The sequence below is a fragment of the Coturnix japonica genome, chromosome 5, assembly GCF_001577835.2.
Source record: "Coturnix japonica isolate 7356 chromosome 5, Coturnix japonica 2.1, whole genome shotgun sequence".
Taxonomy (NCBI): Eukaryota; Metazoa; Chordata; class Aves; order Galliformes; family Phasianidae; genus Coturnix; species Coturnix japonica.
This window is the reverse complement of record NC_029520.1, coordinates 1,634,876-1,646,513: the sequence shown is the minus strand read 5'-3', so window position 1 is coordinate 1,646,513 and position 11,638 is coordinate 1,634,876.

Genomic DNA, 11,638 nt, shown 5'->3' with positions numbered 1-11,638 from the left:
GGTTTTGGATATTCCCAAGCCTCAAGATCCACCTTGCACCTTTTTGGCCCTCTAGATGTTGCTCTAAGTAAGGCCCTCTGTAGCCCACAGGGCCCTGTAACACTTGCTTTAAGTTTCATTTAAAGTTGTCCACAAGAAAAAAACAAACAAAACCAATTTAAAAAGCTACATGAACCACCCCCAGAACACAGCATTCGCTCCCAGCAACTCCACAACACTTCAGCTTAGCTACAGCAAAAACAATTTGTCACAGCAACAGCTGAAACAAGATGTGTCAGCAAGATGAATGTCTTGTTCACCCATACTGCAATGCTGACCAGAGCTGCAGGGAAGAAGATCAGTCTGCTTCCAGCATGTGTTAGGCAAGAAGTAATACATGCAACTCAACTTCACAAGGGATGAATACATGTCTGTAACTCATCAGGTTCTATAGAACAAGCCCCAACTAAAACACCTGACACCAAACAAGTCTATTGGTATTCAAGAACATTAAGTAACATTTAGGCAGACGTTGTCCAAACAAAAACTCCATTAAAAACTTGAAGATGATCTGGACTCTTCAAAGGGCTCACAACGAATATGTTTTGCAGTACCATGTTTATTTTCTTGCAGTTTATTACCTGCTTTAATCATTAGGATATACAAATCGATCAAGTTTGATATGATCAAGATCCCATATGATCCACCATGAGGAGCAGGGACACGTTCCCTGCTTTATCATCACCAACCTTGGCTTTGCAGTGCAGGACAGAGCTGTAGTTTGCTTGAGGCAGCCGAAGGAACACTGCCTGCTCTGGCTACATTTGTTAGTAGTGTTCAATTAACCTTTCTCATCCTCTGTCACATAACTCATGTAGTCTTATCCTCTCCTTCACTGACCCCTTTTTCCTTTTTAAAATCTCCAGTGCTCCAAATAGGAAAATAAAAGAAAAAAGTAAATTAATGCAGTCTTGCTGCTCATGCTCTATGCAGAATCCTAAGCCTAATCAACCTACCTGCCCCATTTATCTACTCCAAATCCTGTATTACAAAGCTTGAATCCCATTTTCTCCTCCCAGCACTAGTGTGTTTCAAAACTAATATTAGTTCCCCCCAAAACATAGGCGCTACTGATTTATTCTAGCTCCTCAAATCTCACCATGCACGTCACATACAGGAAACCAGATAACATTGTATGACTTGCAGTGACAGCACACAGATACAGATCTGCTCACTCACCACCTTTTTAAACGTGAGAGGTAACTTAAGCAAGGTTTGTGCACAATCTTTTTGCGTTCCCGCTTGCCTGGTGAGCTTTGCCAGCTGCATTCATGCAGTAACGCTTCCCTGTAAGCATCAGAGGACAGAGCAGCAGCGGGCTGCCCAGATTATCCCTGATCTGGAGGAAGGATGTCAGAATTAAAGACCGTTTGCTTTAATTATTAGTTACTACAATTAGTCAAAGCCCAAAAGATTTTTAAAGCCAGGAAACTGATTTTGAGCTTTAGGTGTACTCAGGCTCTAAACTTCCCAACATTCCTCCTCAGAGATGTAATTGGTTTTGAGGTATAATTGGTTTCATCATATATATGACATTAGTAACTATCCTCTGTGTCTTTAACTCAAAAAAATTAAAAGTCCCAACTTCTTGCCCTTTCTGATAGAAATCACTCCATTTTGACCACCTGATGGGCCCTTGGGGTTAATTAGAAAATCCCCATCAAGAGCTCAGAGGCCAATATCAGCTGTCAAAACCCCACATTCCCCTCTTTCACCTCTTTCAAGTGCAAAACAACCTGTGTCTGAAGATGTGCCAGAGAATAAAAGGGCACACCACAACCACTGTGGGCTCTGACTTAGACCTATTCATGGCCTCCCTACTATGAATACAGCAAAATCTCAAATGAAAGTTTTAATCTCCCCACTGCATTCAAGCCAAAGAGAAAAGGGCTTCCCTTTTAACAATTTCCCCCCTTAAATCTTTTGTGTTGCTATGCTCCTGGAAAAGCTGAGATTTTGCTCAGACCCAGCAAGGGCTTTTTGCCATAGAAAGCTCTGCACCTCAACCCTTTGTGCTGATACAAGAGTAAAGGTCCACTCAGACCAGAAGTAACTAATGCAAAAGGGCTTCGGAAGGTCTAAATACAAACTGAACAAGATCAGAGTTAAAATGCAGATATCTGATCCCAGCTCCCTGCTCCCCTTCCCAAAGGTGCGCAAGCAACACTAAGATGAGCGATGCAAAACAAACACCCAAAAAGGACCAGATGCAACAATGCTGGAAGCCGAAGCCAGAAAAACTCACTGCATGCATCCTCTGTAGAGAGAAAGAAACAAGAAACCTTTCATGCATACAGGTGCTCACACACAAGTGTGATTGGGAACCACTGGAGCATTGCTATTCTGGTTATCACTGCCTGTTCCCCCTCTATCCAAGCAAAAGTTGTCCACTCGAACATTGCTAGCAATTGAATTCCACAGTCAGCTTTATGACTGAGGTAATGCAAGCACAGCCTTTGCTATTTAAGTAATTGCTAGCCACGTGCTGACATAACACTGCAGATAAGTACAGAAAGGCCAGAGAAACTGAGCACATAAAAATATACATTTCACATCCCTGCTTTTTTGTTTCAGTTGCTTTCTTTCCTGGCTCTCTCACTAGCAAACACAGCTTTTATCACCTTGTACAGTTGGAATAAAACAAGTGTATAGTTGTAATTACAGAGTAAATAGCCAGAGGTTATCTAAGAAAAGACTCACCAGTGCTGAGGCCTTCAGTCAAGATGGATGCTCACCAATGTTGAAGCTCACCACAAAAACTCCACACAGGAGCAGCCTCCAGATAGAGATGCTGCCTTAGTGGTGGTCAGCCCTTAAATGGGATCTAGGAGAGGTGGAGTCAAGCTCCATCCCTTCAGGAGCACAACTGAATTACCTTCACCTGTGCTCCCACAGCTGACTCATCACTTGCCTCAGATGGTTAATCAGAGGTTCAGGCTGTGGCCAATATTTTCCCTTACACACCTCTTGCCTGGAACAAAACTTCCAAGTGCCTCAAATCTCCACTAGTACAACCCCATGGCACACTCATGCCCAGCCCTTCCCACCTAAATGAAGGCAACAGGGATTTATGACTCAGTGTTTCCCTGAGACTCCCCTTCAATGTAAGGATACTCCCCATCAGAGTAGAAAAACCACCTACCTTAGGAAGGAAAAAGAAAGTCATACTTAATTAAGACACTTGTGCTTTTTCACTGATACAAGAGGGCAACCCAGTGCTTGAAAACAGCACCTTCTGGTCACCACCTGCCCAGGAACTACTGCAAACAGGGGGTGAGTAGTCAGAGAGGTCTGCAGTTTGGGGATCACCCCACTGCTGATTGACCAGCAGCTTACATCTGTCCCAGAGATGTTTTCACCGAGCAGACAAAGTTCAGAATGCTCTAGTGGAGCCTTAATGACCCTTCAACCTGAAGATTTGTGCTACACTGGCCAGAATCAAATTCAAAAGCAGCAGTAGGGCCTGCTTTGCCTTAAACAATATGGAGAACTAAATATATATGTATACATATATATAAGAAAAACAGGGGAAAAAAAGGAAACACCACCCCCTCACAGCTTCACCTATCTTTGTGTTTCCACAGTTTTCAGTTGTTTCATCACTGTCACATTTAATATATATTATGTGTACATCAGATATTTCCTCCTACCACAGAGCTACAATGCAACAGGAAAATTTAAGGCAAGTATCTATCACATCATATTTCCATTCCACTGGGGTGGGTAAGACTATATGCTTGTGTATAGCTGGAATAATACAAGTGTATAGTTGTAATTACAGAATAAACAGATATCCAAAGAGCATCTAGGAAAAGACTCAACTCACCAGTGCTGAGGTCTTCAGTCAAGATGGATGCTCATCAGTGTTGAGGCACACCACAAAGACTCCACACAGAAGCAATATCTAGAAAGAGATGCTTCCTTAGCAGTGGTCAGTCCTTAAATGGGATCTAGGAGAGGTGGAGTCAAGCTCCACCACTTATGGGAGCACACAACTGAATTACCTTCACCTGTGCTCCCACAGCTGACTCATCACCTGCTTCAGATGGTTAATCAGAGGTTCAGACTGTGATCAACAGTTTCCCTTACAGCTTTGTACATAGTCACTATCAAATTATTTTACCAGAATAATGGCCAGCAGTCATTGTGGTTACATTCAATGTGCTAGCAGAGTATTTCATCTTTCCTTTGGTTTGAATAATATTTGCCCTGCTCACAAAGAAGCAAAATTGCATTTGCCATGTTCTTGGTGATACCAGGTAAATTATTCACAGGTAGTCTGTCAAACACCAACAATTAAGGCAAAACTTAAATGCTGGCTGTGTTGGCAGTTCAGAAATAAGAGGTGAAAACAAAGAGTGAGCCTGCTGATCTGGTGGGTTATCTGCCGCTTTGCAAAGTACTTCATGTCTCCCTGTGAACATTGCTGAGCAAGCCCATGTCTGTGCTTAGGAATGGCTTAATTTATATGCCCTCAGATTGAGGTCATATCAATATTGTGCATAATCTCCACCAGCTTTACAGATGTTTTAACCTGAGAACGTTCAAGCTCATTGAGAGCTATTCATTGTTGGCAGATTGATATAGGAACTGACAATTCACTGCCATCCAAGTGTATCTGAGAAGACAAAGCTCACATAAATATTGTTGAGCATATCCCATTGTTGCTTCTTTATTTGTGCCGTTCAGCTTTCCACAGCTCTGTGCAGAAGATCACTTCCTCTCTATGGCATATATCTGATAGCAAACCAAAAGCTGCTCACTTCCTTTTTACCAGTAGTGAACTGTACTAGAAACGTTAAACACAGGTTTGTCCACCCCAATCAACAAACAATGTGAAATGTAAGAGTACAGCGGGACAAGAGTTAACCACAAAGATACAGCAGCGTTGCTGCTTTATGATCGTGGCTTAGATCAATTCATTTTGTGATTTCAGACACTGATCCTACAGCAGTGAACTCACAGGCACTGTAGCAGGTTGATTCTGTTTTGTTTACGTAAATAAGGTGCTCTGATCAACATATTTCCTTCTTCAGCAGCAGTTTATCGGGATCTTTTGCCTAACTCCCAGCTTGGAAAGAGACAGCTTTCAACCAAGGAGCAGTGCATCCTTCCCAGATCGTTCTAAAAAGGCTGAAGGCATCATAGGAATGAAACATAACCAAGGGCACAGAAGGCAGGTGAAAGTCATAATTACACTTGAAGTATGCTGTTGGTGAGCTACACTTAGGGCAAAAAGGTGAAACATGATTGAAAACAGCCAACACAGCTTGCTATGCTAATCCAAAAGGTCTCATTTTTGTTCTCTCAGATGTTATTTCTTCGTTAGGTATGAGGAGAATCAACCAACCAGAGCACAACAACTCACAGCCTGCACGTATTCATTGTGGAGCCTGAGTTGGTTCATCAAGCACCAGGCACTCACGCCATGCACCAACATCACAGTGATGTCTTCTCTGCTGCTGTTGAGATTCATGCAGTCACCACAGTCTGGCCCTCATTCCCGCTATACTTACACTCCAATTACACATACAGGCCAAGTGCACTGGGTTTTCTCAGTTCCTCATCCCACCCCATTGCTTCCCAGCAGTTCCATATTTACACCATGAACACACTGTATCTTTTCCTTCTGGCTTCACATTTACAGAACAGAAAAACACCCAAACAAGTTCGCATATGCTATTCTCCTAAACAGTGAAAGCAACAGCAACACCGTTTACATCCAGCACAAGAATAAACATGCAAACATGCCTCAGAACACTACTTTCTTTGGGACAGTGTCAGACCTCCGTGTGAACAACCCCAGCGTCAGGGTCTGGAAAGAGCAGCTTCTGGAGCCCTATAGAGGTGCTTTTGCTTCCCTGACTTCTCACACACTATTCTTTCCAATGAATTTAAGGCTTTTCTTGCCCAAATCCCCGCAAAAGGAACCACGCTGCAGTTTTTTTTCTACTATTATGCAAATAGATTAATCAGCCAACGCTCCAGTGAGAATTAATTTATATTTGAATCAAATGAGGCCTGGAGTCTTTATAGCCGAACCCTCAGGCCAAGGCCTGGGCTAGGTAGCAACTTCATATTATTCATTTGACGAAATGTGAACTGACACAAATACCACGGCTCACTTTCAATCCGATTACCCCGTTACCTCCCATCAATGCTACCCCAGCCATCAACCCCTCGCGTCCCTCCTTTCAGAGGCACAGCCAACAACTGACAACTCCTCCCCAATAAACAAGCACCCACGCCACCACCTCGGACCCCCACTCTTAACCCATCATCCCTCCTCAATGGCCCTTATTCGACAAGGTACTTTATTTTGTTTGTAAGAACCGGGCCAAACGGTGCAGAAATGGCTGTTGGGCTGGGGCTGCAATTCAAAGTTGCTTTTTCAGAGCTGCTCTGCACTCAACTATTAAGAATAAACACCCACAACATATACCAGCACCATCCTTGCACACATTTAGTTCAATAGAATTGCTGATATCTGTTATCTTTCTCCTTAGCCCTCACATAAATCAATGTTTGGGGCTATTACGTCCAAAGGTCAATGTAAAGTGAACCCACATTTTATGCGGCATCCTTATACTAAACTCATGTTGACAACCACTACATTCTTTCCATTGCATGACACAGGAACTTGTTCTTTAAAAAGGGTTTTTTTTTCTTTTCCCTTTAAAACTATAAGCATTTTAAAAGCTTGGCTAAACAAGCCACCAGGTGTGAGAAAAGCCCTTTCTATGCGAGCAGCTCTGTGTTGGGAAACCTATGCTTTGTAATTAGATTAGCAAACAAGAGCTGAATGGCTCTGATAAAAACATCTCCCCTCACCATATTGTTTACAGCACATAGATGATAACTAAGCTTCTCTAGTCATGGTTAAAATCTACTTAAAAATGGGAATGCTGCACACTCTGGAATTTAAATGAAGAGGAAAATGAAACAAAAAGCCATAAGTGATCACTTTGCTGCCTTACCTAGACAAGGCATTAGTTGAAAATACAGGTTATAAATAAACCCTGTGATTAAACAGATTCTGATTTCATCTTACCTTTGGTTTTAATAATATTTGTTTTGCTCATGAAGAAGTGAAATATTGTTCTGAAAGACTCTTGGCAATATGAAGTCATTTGTCTCAGGTGGGCAACTAATCATATGCAAAAGAAAGAGTTGATCTCAGCCCACTAGTGAAGGAAATGCCCAGCCAAGCAACACAACATCACAAAGCACAGTCTAAGCTGAAGAGAAGCTCTTCTTTCCATGGCTGGCCCTAATATGAACCCAGGAGTGTACCACCTGAGGTCCACACCCTCTCATCAAGGGTGCAGACCATCTGCCTGTTCTCCCTGTGCCAGCCACAGCCCTTTACCAGGTGCTTAATCACCAGTTCAAGCTGTGACTTAACAGTCCCACTACACCGTGGGTTCCTGTACCACCTGGAAGAGGAAGATCCCCACTATGATGTCTCCTTCCCCTGCCTTCCCTTCAACCCTGATGCATAAGTTCTTTGGAAACTGCTCATCCATCTCCAGGAGGAGCTCCATGGACTCCAGCTGGTCACAGGACAAAGTTTCTCATCTCTCTTCTTCAGTCAACGCTCTGGAAATCAAATATATCGTATGCTGCTTTTCCAAAAAGTCCAGCACATATAATCTCCTCCTCTATGGATGCACTGCAATTTACCAAAGACTTATGGATAAGTACAGCAGTGGGTAGTGCTGGTTATGGAACAATTCTGTCTGATTCTGGAGAGATTTGCCATTGCCATTGGCAAAGGATCACAACTTTGTGTTGAAGTCAATTAGTAGGAACAGAGTTGAAACCTGACTTGGGGTGAGGGTGGAATCCTTTTATTCTCTGCACTGACTTTCATGGAACCAGAGAAATACATGTTGGAGAAAGTAAGGAGGAAGGAATTGCTTTCCCTTATCCTCGAGGAAATGAGGGCAAGGAATAAAGGACTGTGTTGCACTCTGCAAACCCCAGCTCACCGAGTGGCACACAACCCAGTCTGTGAACGAAGCTGGCTCTAGGAAGGTTGTGTGTTTGACTGTTTGTTTATTAGCCAGATCAGTGGGGAAGAAAAAAGGAAGATTGTTCAACCCCAGAATATTACTATTTTAAAAGGAGAGTGGAGGTTGGGGAACAGATAAAAGGACGAGGTGGGCAAAAACTATCACATCTGCAAGAATGGGTGCCAAGTAAACAGGCTTAGGGAGGAGTTAGCAAAGCATAAGCAAGACACAGGGACTAAACTAAAGTTAATTACTTCTGACAAGACAGGATCATCTGGTTGCATTTCAGGCCGTGCTCTCTCTGGGCTGGCCAGGATGAATGGCGAGGGAGAAGAAAGTAACTCTCCCCTCCAGGTCCCTCTGCCAAGTCTGGGCCATGCGCTCCGTCCAAGATCCCTCTTTCTTTGCTCAGAGAGAGAGAGGGGGAGAGGAGAGAGAAACACAGTTAACCACCTGTCAGGGCTGAGGACACAATAAGGCAGCCCCCAAAAGAGCTTTTCATGCATGCGTAATATATTTGTTCAGCTATTCACTTAATGAAGCTGATAAATGTGATGCGAAACAATAGTCAAGTTAATCTATTTAGTAAAATGTTTTGAGACTCTCAGGCGATGTTAAGGAGGGTAGTGTGTTCGGGGACATTTTCATTTCAATACTCTCATCTCTCCCCTCTTAGGGGGGTTCGAGCAACCTATGTGAATATAATTTCTTATAAATGTGTCTTTAATGGGTTTAATTCACCCTTGCCAGCTGTTTTTTTAGCTATTTTGTAAGAGCAAAACAAACGTGCCAGGCTTGGAAAGCTAGTTAAAATTAGTTTCGGTCACTGGGGCCAAGCTATATTTCCTGCAAACCATCTGCTTGATTGGCACAATAGAAGGATTTTCAAGAAAAAAAAAAAAAAAAAGAAGAAGAAGAAGAAATAAAATAAAGGCTGGGGGGGAGGGAGGGGGTGTCGGATCTAAAAAAGCTTTGAGCCAACCAACAGTTACTGTTCCTTGTGCCGAATTCTAAAGGTGCAGCCTTAGGTATCGCAGCGCAGCTCCATTGGGGCTCAAGGCGTCCGGCTCCGCTCCGTCCGTCCCCGGGGGGAGCTCAGGCAACACGGGGCTGCTTCGCTTCATCCCGTCCGTCCCGGGCCGGCCCCGCTCTGCCTCCAGCGCTCCGGGAGCCGGGCCCGGCGTTCCGTGTCCTCGCTGGAAGTGGCGGCTCTCCCAATTTCATGCGGATTACCAACCCCGGCCCGGGACACACGCAGGCTGCCGCCGCCCCTCGGCCCCACCGCCGGAGTTAGTTCCCCCCCCCTCCTCCTTCTTTTCCCCCCCCTCTCTTTTCTCGCCTAAGAAAGCGAGTGACTTTTAAGAAATAAATTTGAAGATAACGACATTAAAATGAATGGCAGGAAGCACAAAACCTCGTGAGCATAGGTCAAACGGCATTAGTCACAGGTTTTATCCCGGGACATTAGAATTCCCTTCTCTTAAGTGATCACCGCCTTTGAAAAGAAACTTCCAAAGGAGATCGCTGAAAATGAGATCCTTTCGTCTGATTTCTTGGTTCCTCGCGGCCTCTCGTCCCTTTCAATAGACGCCTCGTCCCTTTTGCCGTGGTGCTTAAGGAATTCTTTGAGTGTGCTCAGACGCATCGCGAGGAACCGGGTCCACGTGTGCCCCAGCATGCGCCTGACCCAGCCCAACCCAACGTGTCAGAGCCCCTTCTTGAGGCAGGCGAAATTAGACCGAGGCGAAAGGGCCACGATGTATCGGCAAATATATATAAATGTATATATATATAAGGAGAAAAGCATCTCAGAGGGCCCTATACCGACTGTAAAGCACGGAGCGGGGCCGGCCCCGCCCGGCTGGGAAGGGCAAAGAGGGGAAAGAAAGGATCGGGGGGGGGGGGGGGGGAGGGCGAAAGAAGAGCGGGGACAGCGCGTTACTTGTATGGGGAAAGCTCCGCTCACTCTTTTTTTCCATTGACTCTCGTTTCACACCTAGAACGGGCTGCATAGAGTTCAAATAACCCGGGAGGGGGCAAGAGGGAGGCTGAAGGAGGGAGAGACGGGGCAGCCCTTGCTTCCCCCCCATCCCCAGCTATTAGCCGGGCAGGTGCTGGGGTCCCGCCGCGCTGCCCTCTCCCTTTACCTGCTTAGAGCCGAGATTAACAAACCCGGGGAGGTTTCATTACCAGGGGGGCCGGCAGCCCCCCCGCCTCCCTCCCTCCTTCCGCAGATGCCCGGAGACGTGTCAGCATCGCCCGAGCTCGGGGGCCGATTCCATCCTCTGGTAAATAACTTTTTGATTTGAATCGAGGGAGAGGTTTAACAGACTTTCTTTCTTCCTTAATGTGATATAAATCGCAGATGCACTTTTCTTGAATGGTTAAAGCATCGACATGGAGATCACCGGCACAAAACGGGCGGACAAAAAGCATCGGGAGAAATAAAGCTGGCTAATAAGATTTTTGAGAAAGCTTTGTGTTAAAAAGTAAAAAGGGAAAACAGCTGAAGGTGACAGTTAGTTCATGGTTAATAGGATCAAGGCTGCATGGCTGAGCTGCACACTTCTGCTCGCTAAGGTTCAGCCCCACCAAAGGGCTGAATGGGGCGCTTTTAAAACATAGGACATTTAACACATCTGTTATATTCTTTAACACAGAAATCAGGTAAAAGCGCTCTCAATACTCGCTTTCATCCCCCGGCTCCAAAGGGAACTAAGTGCCCTCGCTCCCATTTCCATCCCTGCAGCTACAAACGAACCCAACCCGCTTGAAAATACGCGATTTCGTGTTTTTCCGCTGCCGATGCCCCGCGGGTCCCGCACACATCGGAGAAACGCAGCTCAGAGCCGGCCCAACTCGATTTACTTCCTAAACAACGCAGCGTTCCCTTCGTTTTCACGGTGGGGGGAGAGCTCTTACCACTCTTTTTAGTGAGATTGCGTGAGATTAAGAGGACCGATAGACTGAGAACCTGCGGTGGCCGCTCTGCTCCTCCAGAGCTCGTTGCATCTTTGCTATTCTCAGCGCTCCCATTTTCTAGGGGCGAGTTCTGGTTCTGAGCACGAGCCCCCGCACGGGATCCTCACCAGTGTCAGAGCGCTGGAAGTAGAAGTGGAAGCTGTAGATCCACTTTGTAGCCGACTTCAAACGTGGGGACTGGCAAAAATAGCCAACACCACCACACCAACACCACCACGCCAACATCACGCCCGGAGCGCTGCGATAACAGGGCAGAACGCAGCCGAACCGCGCTCAGAACATTCCCTTCCTCCATAGTTTAATGCCGTGTTTTCCCATTTGCGTTTACTGCGACTAAAAGAAAGAAAAGAAACCAAAAAAACGGCACTTTTCTGACGGTTTAGATGAATATTTATTGATTTATTTCCTAACCTCAGCGGGGGAGAGGCAAATAAATTTAGTGCTTTCTTTAAATAATTCCCTTTCTATGAGGCAAGATGTCATTGGAAACTTTTAAATAGGCATTTAATTAGCCCGTGTGTGTTGCCTCGGAACAAAACCCTGCTGGGAGCCTTTGGAGCGACGTATTCCAAAGAGGCGGTCAATATGCAAAATTGATGACT